The following is a 17,223-nucleotide window of genomic DNA, read 5'->3' as shown; positions in this document are numbered from 1 at the left end:
TGGACAAAGAAAGGATGTTTGAGTAACTTAAAAGTGTAACATGTGGCATCAAACCAATGAATGATGATGTTACTTGTGATGTAGCACCTTCTTACATTGTATTTAGGGACACTACATTTATGTTCAAGTTATTAGTTGTAAGGGAGGAAAGATCCCTAGCTAAGAATTTCACATAGTAAAGATGTGACCATAAATATTCTTTTTATAAGTATCACTATGAGAGAAGTAATGAAATTGCTAGGAATTTGATTCACTCAAAGTAAGAGAAGGAAAAGGAAGTAAAAAGACTAATCTAATTAATCATCATAATAAAAACTCATGAAATTAATATGTGATTGGTTTGAAATGGGATTCCTACCTAGGTCATGGAACATACATACAATTGGAAAGAACAATGATCAAAGCCAATGTGTGGCCACTAATGGGAAATTGTTGACATGATGATCCTTCCATGCAAGATGGACTATTGATATCATTTGAAACAACAATTTATAGCTTCTAATTGAGTTGTACCAACTACCCATGAAATTGCCCCAAGGTTTAATGGTGATGGTGAAATGCAATTTGAATTATACTAAGTTGTCTCTAAATAATTATAGCATCTCATCATTATGACATATGTAGAGTTTATGCTACACTTAAATTCTATTCATCTCATAAGAAGTTGTCTCTAAATCATTATAACATGGCATCATTATGACACAAGTAGAGTTTGTGCTACACTCAAATTTTATTCATCTCATTCTTCTTTAAACATTTTTCGAGTTGGCTTTCATATGTATGGATTAATTACTTAGAATTGTAACCTACCACTATTGTCACATGGTTTAGTGTCGTCATCTCTAATTATTCCACCAAATGGATGCAATATTCTTCATTATTGACATGCTTTCAATACCTTAACTTGTTATTAGTCAAATAAATGGATTACAACTTTCCAGATTATGTGTGTTTAATCACAAGAGACTATAAAGATTCATTATTATTGAATCATGTTAGCCAAAATTATTTTTGGAAAAAAAATAAACTATTTATAATGTGATTTGATTATCCATTTTTTTGAAAATTAAAAACACTTAGCTATGAAAACATCTGATTTATAGAAAAAAAACAGGAAAAAAAACATATCTAATATAATATAACATTTATATAAATATATAATCCCTAATATAATATAATATTTATATAAATATACAATCCCTTATATTATATTACAGCATAGTATATATATATATATATATATATATATATATATATATATATATATATATATATATATATATATATATATATATATATATATATATATATATATCCCGTGCATTGTAAGCTTCTGAAGAGCATGGCCAGCACAAAACTTAATCAATGTACAAGATTGGAGACAAAACGCCACTTTCTTGCCAGCAACAAGAAGGGACAGGGTGAACCTACGATGTATGAAAAAGTTGGTGAAAGATGTGAGAATTTTATGCATCAAGAAGCTGGCACAAGCTTGTTCTTTAGAAGCAGGTGCAAGGGTACAATTTCAATAAAAGAGTAATGGTGTATAGCATGAAGTGCCATTCTTTCATTGCCAGTGGTATAAGGCTTCAAGGACAGTTGGTCAGGATCTCAGCGCTCTTGGGGAAACGGGTTGCAATTCAAAACGTCAAAATTGTGACCAAGTTGCACATTGAATTACGAAAAAAAATGAAGATAATTACGAAATAAAATGAAGATAAATATATATGATTCAATTAGAAAACCTCCACAAGATCCAAAGTTTTGAATTCCTAAATATCAAATATAGATATTAATAATCATGGATTGCTAACGTACATATAAACAGTCATGAATCACTAACATCTCTCATTCATCCATATCTATAGTCATGAATTACTACTATCCTTATTTATTAATTGATAGATTATGACGCACCTACTATTATTTAACTTACGTATAACATTATGAATTAATGCGTTGTGAATAAAACTATTATTGTTTAACCCAGCACATTGTAATGACACATTTTTTAATATATGACATTCTAATGGCGCATGGTGTAAATTAAATAGCAGTGCTATTCGGAATTCCCTTGCCAGTGAGTCCTCCTTGGTGAGTTAGATCTGAGGTGCTTGGATAAAGCAAAGTATAGGGAACCTTGGCCGGACCAGACCTGTTCTTCATATTTCTGCATTCTGGTTTCTTTCTCTTATATTCTTCTCTATCTCCTTCAACTTTGTTCTGAAACGTTCAAAAGCCTCTATCACACGTTCATCATCACTCCATTCATTGGTGGCTCTCTGCCCCAAATATACCTCGTCTGTTGAATGCTTCGATAGGATTTCTATCAGGGCTATACCAAGGGTGGTTTGAAACTGGTTACTTAGAGTTCTAAGGATAGCCAAGTCCGGATTCTCCACCAGCTCTGAGAACTCCTGGGACCCTTCTTCAGGGATCAACCTTCTGCTCATGGTGGGCCGATCAGGCATGTATCCGGCGTAAGGGTATTTCCCGTAATTAACCGCAGCGTGAAGAGCCGAGGCCACCCATATGATTGTTGTTATAGCTTTTTCAACTTCTTCCACGCTCTCCATGTTGTACCACCATGTCTCATCCTTCTTGTCTCCATGACCAACATTTCTGATTTCGGGCCACCATGCTTGAAGCTCTGTATCAGATTTCACTGCATCATCACTCTGGCAGTACAAGCACAGGTACTCTTTAACCCATGAAACTATTGCAAACCATATCTCCAATCCATCCACAGCATAAGGGTAGTCTTCGATCATCACCTTCAGCCCGTAGGGCGTTGATGAGTCCACCACTGCCATACCCCTATCAAGTTGTAGCCACATATATATATCAAAATTCAAATGGATGACACAGATTGAGATTGGGCAGTATTGATTATGATTACATCTTAAGGAGATCTGCAGGCAACCCTTGTTCGTCAAACCTCCAGTGCTTGTACGCTATCCTAGACATCTCCATGCTATACTTTCCAAGAAATATTGTTGTTTCAAGAATGCCTCCACCATTTATAAGAATTTGGCAAGCCAGAGCATTGATGTTCATGGTGTCCTGGAAATGGGGGCTCAGTAGCTTATACATGGGATGCATCACACTCAGCTGTCTGTTGGTAGCGATGATTAATGTCTCCGTCACTGCGTGGGTCTTGAGCCTGAAAAAATCCCACCATCACTGAGTTGGGACCCTATATTATATAATGATATTATAAATAGTAAACAGGTTCTGCATGTATATTCCCATATTCTACATGATTTTGTTGAAATGTAATTCCAACTGTAGTGTATTGTTTTGAAAACCACCTGAGGATTCCCCGCTATTTCGGTTTTCTTCCCTTGCGATGCGATTTGATCACTATCGCACATTAACCCATTGCACCCCTATGTATTCTGATTGCGATTTCGCGATGCGATCTAATCGCATATCGCAAATCGCATTCATGAGTGTCAAGGCTCCCCTCTGTTTTGCGCCGAATGCGATTGCGCGATGCGATCAAATCGCAAATTGCAAATCACATAATCCAATGGTTCCCGCAGCGTTAAACCTGTTCTCCCTATGATCAAATCTCAGCCGTCCGATTAAATCAACGGTTGATGTACAGGCCTGCACCATATTACGTGACGTGAACTAGAAGTTTCATTGACCGCCAATTTTCCAGTAAAAGTAATTAATGAGATTTAATGTGATTGGTAAATGTAGGTAAAAGTCTTTAATTTTATTGTTTTTTTATTTTTCACGGGAGTATGGCACAGTAAAAATGTAATGTCCTGTTTTATTGTTTATTGAACATGAAATGTAAGTGTAGATGCAGCAGCGCGAAAGGGGAAAAATTTTTAGGGCACAGCAGTGCGAATGTAAGGTGTGAAGAAAAGGAAATTGACACACAGCAGTGTCAATGTTAAACAGAGACAAAGTTCTCCTTTTGTAATGCATAGCAGTGTTGAGAAAGTTTTTTTTTTGGTAATGCATAGCAGTGCAGAGACAGTGTGATGTTTAGTGCTTTTTGCTTAATGCATTTTATGTATGGCAGCGCAATACTGTTTTTGGTTAATATAAAAAACTTGTTATTTGTTATGTGAATTGATCTCCATTTCTATGGATTGAAGTAAATGTGGATGAAATTCTGGGATACAATTTAAAAGCTTCCCTGTGTTAAGAAACAGAGCATTTTTTCCTCTATTCATTTTGTTCTGGAATTATCAGAAATTCCCATCATGGTATCAGAGCTTGTCCAGGCTCTTTGAAGGTGTCAAAGAAGCTGAAGGAAGGATTTCTTGCTGCAGCAGTTTCTCTAACAGAGTGAAGACTCAGTCAAGAAAGAATCCAAGGTATTTCTCAAGTTAGCTTTTGTGTTACTGTTGAGGACAGTCAGTGATTTGAAAATACACAGTCAAGTATTTTGAAGCATAGTTAAGAGTGCAAGAATGGCTGGAGCCAACACTAGCATGGGTATCTGTAATACCCAACTGCCACAATTTAATGGGAAAAACTATGACTATTGGGCAATAACTATGAAATATTTGCTTGCTTCCCAAGACTTACACGAATTTGTTGAGGATGGTTTTGAAGAACCAGCAGATGAAAATGAGTTTAATAATTTAACTCAGGCAGAGAAAGATCTGTTGAAGAGCAATAAGAAGAAGGATTCTAAAGCCATCTACTTTTTGTATCAAGCAATGCATGAGAGTGTGTTTCCAAGGATAGCAGCAGCTAAGAGATCCAAAGAAGCATGGGAAACTCTCAAGACAGCCTATCAAGGCATGGAGAAAGTGAAGACAACAAAACTATAGTTGCTGAGGAGAGATTTTGAGACTCTCTGCATGAAGGAGTTAGATAATATTGACTCATTCTTCACACATGTGATTGTCTGGTCACATAGATAACATCTCATGGAGAGATTCTTGAAGAAAGGAGGATTGTGGAGAAACTATTGAGGATCCTACCCTCAAGATTCGATGTGATTGTCACCACCATAGAAGAGACAAAGGATCTCACAAACTTCTCAGTTGATGAACTACATGCATCACTGATAACACATGAGCAGAGATTGAGTAGAAATGAAAACTCATCTCTAGAGCATGCCTTTGAGACCCAGATGTTCTTTGGAAGAGGATGAGGTCAAGGCAGAGGAAACAAGAGAGGAAGAGGCAGAAGCCAAAATAGAGGTGGAAGAAACAGTCCAGCAAATGCTCAAGGAAGAGGCATCGATCCAAATCAAAACCAAGGCCAAGGCAGCAACCAACAAAGTGGACAACATCGTGCTCAAGGACAAAGGTATGATAAATCCAATGTCCAATGTCACTATTGTAAAAAATATGGGCATTATGCAAATGAATGTAGGATGATATGAATAATAGAACTAATGCAAATTTCACTATAGAAAATATCAGCCAAGATAATTTGTTTTTAGCTTGTAATATGGCTGAAGAAAAGAGTGAAGATGTATGGTTTCTAGACTCTGGTTGCAGTAACCATATGACAGGAAACATAGCCCTGTTTTCTATGTTAGATCAGAGTGTGAAGTCACAAGTCACACTAGGGACTGATAATAAAGTTTCTGTTATGGGAAAAGGAGAAGTAAATGTCTTAACAAATAAAGGTGAAAAGAAAACCATAGCAGACGTTTATTATGTTCCTGGAATGAAATGTAACCTCTTAAGTATTGGACAGCTTATTCAAAAGGGGTACAATGTTTTCTTTGTGGATGATGTATGCACCATCATGGATAAAACACCCAGCAAACAATGTATTGTTGAAGTGAAGATGACAAGGAACAGGATGTTCCCTCTCAGGATGAAAGCAGATTTAAAAAATGGAAAAGAAATAGCAGCAGTGACTCAAGAGGCTTTCCAAAGCGAACCAAAAGATCAAAATTGGTTGTGGCACTTGAGATTTGGACATCTCAACTTTCGAGGTCTTAACTTGTTGAATATAAAAGGAATGGTAAGAGGATTACTATTGATAGAGAAACCAGACAACCTTTGTGAAGGTTGCATCTGGGGAAACAACACAGAGAAAGTTTTCCATCTCGGAAAAGCATAAGGGCAAAAGCACCCTTAGAGACTGTCCACTCAGATTTATGTGGACCGATGCAAACTCCATCACTTGCAGGAAACCACTATATACTAAAATTTATTGATGATTTTACTAGAAAAACTTGGGTTTATTTCCTGAAGAACAAAAGTGAAGTGTTTGAAAGATTTTGCAATTTCAAAGCACTTGTAGAAAACCAAAGCGGGCTGCATATCAAAGTTTTAGGAACTGATAAAGGAGGTGAGTATATCTCCAAAGAATTTCTACGTTTTTGTAGAGAAAATGGAATTCATAAGCAGTTTACCACTAGGTACACTCCGCAGCAAAATGGAGTTGTCGAAAGGAAGAATAGAACAATCATGGACATGGCAAGGAGTATGTTAAAGGCAAAACATTTGCCAAATGATTATTGGGCTGAAGCTGTACACTGTGCAGCATACATTTTGAATAGATGCCCTACAAAAGCAGTCATGAACAGAGTGCCAGAAGAAGCATGGAGTGGGACAAAGCAAGGAGTCACCCACATGAAAGTTTTTGGATGTGTGGCTTATGCACACATTCCAGATCAACTAAGGAAGAAGTTGGACAGCAAAGGGGAGAAATGTATTTTCATTGGATACAATGAGGAATCCAAAGCTTACAGGTTGTATAACCCATCCACCAAGAAGCTTATTGTGAGTAGAGATGTTCAGTTCATCGTGGAGGAAGCTTGGGATGGAAGCATAGAGAAAACAATGAATGTTAAAAACTCTTTGTCTCATGATGAAGATGATGAGGAGATGGTTGAAATACATCCCCAAACAGCAGCACCAACACAAGGACAGCAAGAGACACCCTTGAGGAGAAATGAAAGTGCTTCTCCAAGCACACCACAAGGAGGAAATTCAAGTGCTTCTTCAAGCACTTGTACACCAAATGAAAGAGGTAAGAAGTTCATAAATTTAAGTGACATTTATGAACAAGAGGCAGCAAATGAAGGTATGAATTCTTTGTTTGCTTTATATTGTCATGTTGATGACCCTGTTCATTTCGAAGAAGCAATTAAGGATAGGAAATGGATAGAAGCTATGGATGAGGAGATCAATGCCATAGAAAGAAACAAGACATGGGATTTAGTTGAACTACCAAAAGGAAAAGAAGTCATTGGAGTTAAATGGGTCTACAAGACCAAGAGTAATGCTGAAGGAAAAATAGAAAGACATAAGGCAAGACTTGTTGTCAAAGGATATAAGCAGCAGTATGGAAGAGACTATGAGGAAAATTTTGCACCGGTTGCTAGAATGGAAACCGTGAGAGCAGTGCTGTTCATAGTAGCACAAAACAAGTGGAAAGTTTACAAAATGGACGTGAAGTGAGAATTCCTAAATAGAGTGTTAATTGAAGAGGTTTACATTGAACAACCTCTAGGCTATGAAAAGAAAGGCCAAGAGCACAAAGTGTGCAGATTGAAGAAAGCTCTTTATGGGCTAAAGCAAGCACCAAGAGCGTGGTACAGTAGGATGGATTCCTATCTACTGGTAAATGGATTTGAAAAATGTGAGGGAGAACCCACCCTCTACATCAAAGAAAAGGATGGTAAATTACTAATTGTTGTGTTATATGTTGATGATGTTACTTTCACAAGTAATGATGACTATCTTATTGAAATTTTCAAAACAGTCATGAAAGAAGAATTTGAAATGACTGACATGGGTTTGCTAAGATATTTCTTAGGAATAGAAGTAGAACAAAATGGAAATGGTATTTTTATCTCACAAGCAAAATATGTTAATGAAGTGTTGAAAAGATTTAATATGCTAGAGAGCAAAGCAGCAATCACTCCCATAGTGATGGGATTAAAACTCAGCAAAGAGGACAACAACAAGGATTTTGATTCTAGTTTGTACAAGAGCATAGTTGGCAGCCTCATGTATTTGACTGCAACTAGGCCGGATATAATGTATGCTGTTAGTTTGATTTCCAAATTCATGGAGAGGCCAAAAGAAGCACATTGGCAGGCAACAAAAAGGATTCTGAGTTATGTTAAAGGTACTAAAAGGTTTGGCATTTTATATACTACTTCAGAATGTTTAGATTTAATTGGATACACTGATAGTGATTGGGCTAGAAGTGTAGATGATCGGAAAAGCACATCCGGTTATGTTTTTCACATGGGTTGAGGAGCCATTTCATGGGCTTCTAAAAACAGCCTATTGTGGCATTATCTACAGCAGAGGTAGAATATGTGGCAGCTACAACAGCAACGTGTCAAGCAATTTGGATGAGAAGGATGTTAAGGAATTTATGCCAAGAGCAAGCAAAAGGAACTGTGATTTTTTGTGACAATAGCTCAACTATTGCATTATTCAAGAATGTTTTGTTTCATAAGAGAACGAAACACATTGACACAAAGTTTCATTACATCAGGGAATTGGTAAACAATGGAGAAATTGTTTTAGAACACGGCAGAACTCAGGAGTAGGTTGCAGATATTCTGACCAAACATTGGGGAAGAAAAGTTTTGAGTTTTTGAGGAAATGTCTAGATATGACTGATAACCCAGCAGTTGAAATTAAAGGGGAGTGTTGAAATGTAATTCCAACTGCAGCGTATTGTTTTGAAAACCACCTGAGGATTCCTCGCTATTTCCGTTTTCTTCTCTTGCAATGCAATTTGATCGCTATCGCACATTAACCCATTGCACCCCTATGTATTCTGATTGCGATTTCGCGATGCGATCTGATCGCATATCACAAATCGTATTCATGGGATTCAAGGCTCCCCCCTGTTTTGCGCTGAATGCGATTGTGCGATGTGATCAAATCGCAAATCGCATAATCCAACAGTTCCCGCAGCGTTAAACTTGTTCTCCCTATGATCAAATCTCATCATCTGATTAAATCAACGGTTGATGTACAGACCTGCACCATATTACGTGACATGAACTAGAAGTTTCATTGACCGCCAGTTTTTCCAGTAAAAGTAATTAATGAGATTTAATGTGATTGGTAAATGTAGGTAAAAGTTTTTAATTTTTTATTTTTTTTTTTTTTCACGGGAGTATGGCACAGTAAAAATCTAATGTCCTGTTTAATTGTTTATTGAACATGAAATGTATGTGTAGACGTAGCAGTGCGAAAGGGGAAAACTTTTTAGGGCACAGCAGTGTGAATGTAAGGTGTGAAGAAAAGGAAATTGACACACAGCAGTGTCAATGTTAAATAGAGACAGAGCTCTCCTTTTGTAATGCATATCAGTGATGAGAAAGTATTTTTTTGGTAATGCACAACAGTGCAGAGACGGTGTGATGTTCAATGTTTTTTACTTAATGCATTTTATGTATGGCAGCGTAATACTGTTTTTGGTTAATATAAAAAACTTGTTATCTGTTATGTGAATCGATCTCCATTTCTATGGATTGAAGTAAATGTGGATGAAATTCTGGAATACAATTTAAAATCTTCCCTGTGTTAAGAAACAGAGCATTTTTTCCTCTGTTCATTTTGTTCTGGAATTATCAAAAATTCCCATCAGATTTTACCAGTGCCTGATAAGCTGATGGCAGCCAGAATCGTTAACGGCTACGTAGCATTTGGCGAGCTGCCATAGAGCTCCTTGTGCGCCTTCCTTTGCTGGGGTAAGAACCTCCTGAACACTTTCGCGGCGTTGATCTGAAGGCGGTAGGCTCAGCTCAATTGCAACTGGTCTTAATGAGCCATCATTCTTAAGGAAGAGAATTGTGCGAGAAGCATATATATTGGTGGTAGGAAGAGCGTTTATTCAGTTCACATAAGGCATGAAGACATCATGGTGGTCCAGAATGAACAACCTTGTCCTCCATACTCTGAACATACATATCATATAAATTTATAAATACATATTTTTGAAAGGGATTCAAAATCTTGAATATAAGATTTTTAATAATTTAAAATAGAGACATATCATATTAATGTTTTGTAAAATCAATCATGGTCAACTATAGTATGATGTTGCATTGTGACAAATATTGTTTTAATAAGAAAACTAATCATGGTTCAATGTCACATTGTGACAAAGATTGTCTAGATCTGAAAATTAGTCATGCTTAACCATGGTCCATTGTCTCAATATGAAAATCATGCATGGTCAACCATGTTTTTTTAGGGTTTATAATATTTATCTTGGGTTTATATACCTTGGGTTTATAATATAATCCCTTGAGTTTAATATTATTCCCTTGGGTTTATAATCCCTTGGGTTTTTAGTATTAATACCTTGGGTTTATTAATCACTTGGGTTTACAATATCAATCATTGTCAACCATGGTCCAACATTGCATTATGACAAACATTGTCTCAATATGAAAACTAACCATGGCGAACCATGGTTCAACTTCGCATTGTGACAAATATTGTTTCTATATGAAAATCAATCATGCTTAAGGATAGTCCAATGTCACATTGTGACATTGATTGTCTCAATATTAAAATCATACATGGTGAACCATGTTTATTTTAGGGTTTATAATATTTATTTTGGGGTTTATATACCTTGGGTTTATATTATTAATCCCTTGGGTTTATATTATTAATCCCTTGGGTTTAATATTATTCCCTTATATTCATAACCCCTTGGGGTTTTAGTATTAATCCCTTAGGTTTATATTATTGCATTGGGTTTATAGTCCCTTGGGGTTTTAATATTAAGTCCAAGGGATTGATATTATAAACCCAAGGGTTAATACTAAAACCACAAGGTATTATAAACCCAAGGGACTAATATTATAAAACCCGTAGATGACCATGATTTATATCGAACCTAAAAGATTAATATTATAAACCTATGAATAATATTATATTCTAGGAATATGAATCTTTAGATTAATATACCCAAGGGATTGATATTATTATCCCTTGGGTTTATAATATTAAATAACATTTACTATTAAATAATAATTATTATAGAGAAGAGTTTTTGGTGAAAATCACATCGTAATTCATTTGTCCCATGCGTTTCAAACCAACAAGTGTGGTTTGGGATGATGAACCACACTTGTTGGTTTGAAATGCATCGACAAATGAATTACAATGTGATTTTCACCAAAAACTCTTCTCTATAAACTCGATATGGATAAAAAAGCTTAAATTCAATAATTATTATATAGAAATAATTATTATTAATTATATTCATAATAATAATATTTTTGTTACATTAACTTTTATTATTATTATTTCTATTATTATATATTTATCACTAATAAATATAAATCAAATTTTCAACCGTAACCACATTAATATTTATTTTTAATAAATATTAATGTATTGTATTGGTTGATATACATATTTCCATAAATAAAAAACATCATATTAATTTATTAATTTATAATTATAAGATACGAGACCTATCATATTAATTTATAAATACAAAGGGGATCACGAACTTGGAATATAAGATTTTTAATAATTTAATACACATCTTTCTATCGATAAGAGATATGCTTTTTTTTAATTCCTATATCGAGCTCTTTCGCTCGATAAGAGAAATATTATTTAATACACATCTTTCCATCGATAAGAGATATGCTTTTTTAATTAAAGTTTGACTTAAATAATTCTTATATCGAGCGCTTTTGCTCGAGAATTTTTTTTTTTAATTGAAGTTTGACTTAAATAATTTTTATTTATTATTATATATTCATATTGTTTATTATTATTTATTCATAATTTATGTTTTGTTACAGTAAATTTTATTTAGTTAACTTTATTCACTATCGATATTGGTTATTGACTTAACTGAATTAAATAATTTTTATTATTATTATTTCTTTATATTTATTTATTATTATTTATTATTATTAATTTAATTTATATTAGACTATAATAAAAAAAAAAAATATTGTGATTATGGATTATTGATTTATGATTTTTATTGGAAAATCATGATATATGAAAATATAGTTGAAGAAGGTTAACTCCTAAATTTTATTGAAGTGTGTGTACTTTATTTTTTTAGATATGAATTTGTGATGTTTTAGAAGCACACATTTTTAATCATTAGGGTTACATAATTGTATAAAGAGTTTTATTTATGAGAAGTCACCATGAAAGGAAAACAAATATATTAGAATTGTTACATTTTGTTGTATTTGGTCCACTTAAAGAAACTTTATATTTATAAGCTTTATTTTGTAATATTCATAGATGATGCAGCCAGGAAAATTTGGGCCCATGTCATGAAAAGGAAATGTGAGGTGAGAGGTGTTTGAGATATTTTTGTTTAAGAAAAAATAATGGTGGATAACATTGAGAGTAACATACTTCTGAATTGTTTGAGGACAAATAATGTAGAGTATTGTTCCATCCAATGAATTTAACCATTATTGTAATAGGCTCTAGATAAAGATGATACTCCTCAATGGAATGGTACTCTCGAAATGACGAATTACATTATCATGGAGATGGTGAGAAGTATTTCAAATTTAAGATTGGAAAAATATTTTTGGGTAGAAACAATAAGGATATAGCTTGTTCCTCATCATCGCCTAGTATGGCTGTGGAGAGGAAAATTAGTATAAACTATTTTGATTTGAAGCATTTATGTATAATCCCAAAGAACATAAGACCAAGTTAATCTATGTAAATAAAGTTTAAAATAAGTATTTCTAGGATATTTAGAGTAAACACATTTCAAACTTAGAGTCAATTTAGATGAGATTTACCAATTTTGGTAACCTATGATTTTGTCTATAATATTTTCAATTCATTATAAATTGTTATTTAGTTCATTATAAAAGCATGGTAAAAAAAAATACTTTAAAATTTTCAAAAAATTATTTAGTGAATCACTTAAATTGTTTCTTACTACATTTTCATAATTTTATATGTATTTGTAAAATTAATATATTTTAATATTTCTCTTTTACCTAACAATTTTAAAGTTATTATTAATTTAAATAGAAAATTAATGATATATAAATTGCTTTCTTTGTGAAAAAAAATCCTACTAAAATCTAAATTGATTTATCAATTTCATAAGTGAAGTGACTAGGTATCTGTTTTGGAAAAAAAAATATCGTACTAAAATCTAAATTGATTTATCAATTTCATAAGTGATGTGACTTCTATCTGTTTTAGAAAAAAAATAAAATTATATATTGATATTTTTAATTTATATGGATGTTTCACCGACTTATCGAATTATCATTGATATAAATTTTATACTTTTATAAATAGTAAATAGTGACCCCCGTTGAAATATGGCATCTTCATTCCAGGGTGCCGTAAATATTTGTTACCATTCTGCATGCAATGAATTTCATTTATGTTTCTTATAAATATTGTATTTCTTTTTAATCGAAAATAGTTACTCCATTGCACATGTGTGCATGGTCCAGCTGTGGGGTGGCAGGCTTATACGCTGCCTGCCTGCATTCAATTCGCCATCTTGATGCTGCTCGGCAGTGTATTTGATATATGGAGATTAATGTTGATTGATATGACGGTTTATCTGCCTGTATTCATAAATATATTGTACATATGGCCTAATAAATACTTCTTCGGGGGACTAGCTACCCCATTTAAAAAAAGAAAATAGTAACTCTATTGAAATATGACATCTTTATTCTACTGTACTATAAATTGTAAAAGAAAATAGTTACTCCATTGAAATATGACATCTTTATTCTACTGTACTGTAAATTGTTAACATTCTAGATGCAATGAATTTCATCTTTATTCTACTGTACTGTAAATTGTTCACACTCTGGATGCAATGAATTTCATTTACATAATTCCATAAGCAGACTAGCCACCCCATTTAAAAAAAGAAAATAGTTACTCCATTGAAATATGACATCTTTATTCTACTGTACTATAAATTGTAAAAGAAAATAGTTACTCCATTGAAATATGACATCTTTATTCTACTGTACTGTAAATTGTTAACATTCTGGATGCAATAAATTTCATCTTTATTCTACTGTACTGTAAATTGTTAACACTCTGGATGCAATGAATTTCATTTACATAATTCCATAAGCAGACTAGCCACCCCATTTAAAAAAAAATAGTTACTCCATTGAAATATGACATCTTTATTCTACTGTACTATAAATTGTAAAAGAAAATAGTTACTCCATTGAAATATGACATCTTTATTCTACTGTACTGTAAATTGTTAACATTCTGGATGCAATGAATTTCATCTTTATTCTACTGTACTGTAAATTGTTAACACTCTGGATGCAATGAATTTCATTTACATTTGTTAACACTCTGGATGCAATGAATTTCATTTACATAATTCCATAAGCAGAATCGGATTAAGAAACGAGTATACGATTGGATCATACCTCCTCCACTGTTAGCCCATCGAGATTCTTTTGTATATGTGAAGCCGTAATAGAACTGATCTGAGGACCATATATCTCTGGGTCCAGTTTACTTGTCGGAGGAAAACAGTCAATTCAATCATTCATAACATGAAAACAATGTGAAGTAAGCATAACTAAAATATCAAACGAGGTTCCGTATATTGATAATGGCAGGGAGGGGCCAGCTTTTTGCTAATTACTTGAAGTGTCTGTATAACAACAGGATCGACACCGGCCAACATCTGGCGCGCAAACTCTTCGTCTGTCCTCCACGCAAATTCGTCAGCTGTGTACATTCATTCCATAATTGTATCAATTTCAGTTAATATCAGGTCGAAATTTAATGCAGAATAAGAACATGAAGGGATCAGTTTAGAAGAAAAGTACTCACTGGAAATAACTTGAGGAAGCGGATACTTAAGCAACTTTTCCCTATCTGTTGTAAGGAACTCCTTGATGAGCTCAAGAGGGATGAGACTCCTGATAGCGTCCAGAATTGGGTTGTCGCGCAGCTTTATCCCGTCGGAGTAGAGCTTCATCATGTCTTCAAAGGAATGGAATTCGTTCAGGGTTGGATCGAACAGAGACTGGAGCTCTCGTATCAGAAATTGGACGACTGACTTGAGGGCATACGCCAAGAAATCAGACATTTTCAGATGTCCAAAACGTTCATCTCTGGGAACGTAGATGTCAAGGCTCATTTCTAATGGCAATCTGCTTTTGGTAGCGGGGTCTGTAATGCCACAAAATCAACGAATCCCGCACAATTAAGCAATTGAGTGGGAAAATAGGGATTGTGCTATTTTATAAATCGGCATCACAAGTAAACTGACCTGTTTTTGTAGGAGGACGGCCCGTTCTGCCCCTGCGGGGGTATGGAAACTGTTGAGACCCTCCCAGCACTGGTCGGCTGAGCTCCACACTCTTGTCTGGGTCTCCGAGATCATTGTAGAAATCGTAGTCATACACTCTGTCTCTCTCCTTCCTCTCACTCTCTGCCATTCCATCGTATTCGCCTCTCAGGCTTATCAGTTCCTCATTCCTCAGTTTTATGAGCGCAGGCGGACAATTCGCAGGGAGATAGCTCTGCAGATTACAGTAAAACATGGTTAGTAGCGCATAATTTGACCCAACTCATAAATGTCATCAATCTCAGGGTAGTTTGGTTAGATAACTCATGGTTTCATGGTTTTGTTTATGGTATTTATCTTTAAAATAGATTTAAAAGTTAAAAGATGTCCAGATAAGTAGCGTCAGTTACATTCCACTTAAATATCATAAACAAAACCATAACCATGAATTAGCTCCAAACTTAACTAAATCAAATTTATCTAAACCACAGAACCATCAATGAAAGATTGCACAGAACACTACATACTGATCATATATATATTACCCGATTAGAGAAAAAGATACGGCCTCTATTGTCTGTAGAGGCGGGATACACCCATGAGTTGCAGTCGAAATGAACGTTGCCAAGATGGGGAACTTCAAGCGTGAGTGAGTTGAGGAAGAACTCATCATGATGCGAATTAGTGATGAAGACAGCTCCAGGGGGTCCGAAGTCGGAGTCCCAATCAAAGTCGATACTATACGTAGTCTGGCCGGTAATGAGTCTTTCAGGCGTAGAAATCCAGTTTTGTAGAAGCGCTTTCTCGCCAAACTTTCCACATCCACTGCCTGCAGATGAATTTTCGAACAGTTTACATATTAAATTACAGAAAATTGGGTGAATCTGCGAAATTAACAAAAAAAAATTGGAAAAGAGAAGAAGGAAAAAGCGGCTGGAGGAAAGCAGCACCCACTGGAATCGATTGCAGATGCGCTGACGAGTTGGAATGAAACTCCCTTTCCAATCAGCTCGCTAGGATCGTCCAGTATGTCTGCACTGAAATCATTAAAATCTAAAACATTTTTCGTTTGTAACACCACAAAGCCTTCAATCTTCTTTTGCTGTCCAGACGTAGACCTGCAATGAGGGCCAACGTGAAAGACCTCTGAAAGTGTATCCATGGTGGATGGACAATTGGATATTGCTGCAAGTTATACCCTAACTGGAAGAATGTGAAGGGGGATGTAATTATAATGATAGTTTCTGCCGAGGAAGAGATGCAACAGAACTAAATGAGATGATGATACTAAATGATACTTTTAACGTGCGGGATATTAAATGACTCATACTAACTTCAATTCCGTTCTGTTCTTGATCGCTCACTCACACCAATTGTATGCCCTACCTTATCCACACGGAAAGACACATATTTATCTCCATTACAGTTTCCAGCACGTAAAGTTCTTGGATGATTGAATGCATTTATGGCGTTGTTTAACGAGGCTTTAATCAGCTAAGAAATTAATGGAGAATTTATGCTTGAATCAGCTGGATTTAATTATACAAAAATTTTGGAATATCCAAAATCGTGAATCTTGATCGTTATAATTTTGATTTCTAAAAATACAATTCTGGTTTACATTGCACATTATTATAACTGATATATACCTGCTATCAGCAATGTATAATTGATTAGTTATTAATTGAAACAGACTATAATTAATCTGTTATTAATTATGTTTAATTTAAATAAATTTAAAACTTTTTTATAATTTAATATTATTAATTAAATTTCATTAATTTTTCATAATATTTAAATTTTATTACCACTCTTATTTTTATTTGTAACGGTATAAAAATATAATTAATAAAAAAATAAAAACTATTATACAACCCACATAAAAGCACAAATGGCACGTAACAGCAGTGTCATGTAGTTATTGAAAAAGACAGACGCATAATACCTTAATCCACAGGTTGCATTGAGTATATAGGAAGAAATTACATTGGCTTTTTCAGG

General features: G+C 34.4%; 1 pseudogene across 1 annotated transcript; it reads right to left on the bottom strand.

The window, feature by feature from the left end:
- Positions 1-2,046: 2,046 nt before the first annotated feature.
- LOC149153683 (putative linoleate 9S-lipoxygenase 5) lies at positions 2,047-16,578 on the bottom strand (annotated as a pseudogene). The gene is made up of 10 exons (XR_016262397.1): positions 16,177-16,578; positions 15,768-16,051; positions 15,205-15,457; positions 14,763-15,104; positions 14,571-14,657; positions 14,351-14,457; positions 12,525-12,541; positions 9,563-9,850; positions 2,900-3,163; positions 2,047-2,817 (listed from the first exon to the last, which is right to left on the bottom strand). The product of XR_016262397.1 is annotated as a putative linoleate 9S-lipoxygenase 5 (transcript).
- Between the last annotated feature and the right edge of the window lie 645 nt (positions 16,579-17,223).

This window comes from Pinus tabuliformis, chromosome 9, assembly GCF_031772625.1.
Source record: "Pinus tabuliformis cultivar Carrire ecotype Pingquan chromosome 9, CPIR1, whole genome shotgun sequence".
NCBI classification, from domain to species: Eukaryota; Viridiplantae; Streptophyta; class Pinopsida; order Pinales; family Pinaceae; genus Pinus; species Pinus tabuliformis.
This window is presented reverse-complemented; position numbering and strand designations above follow the sequence as displayed.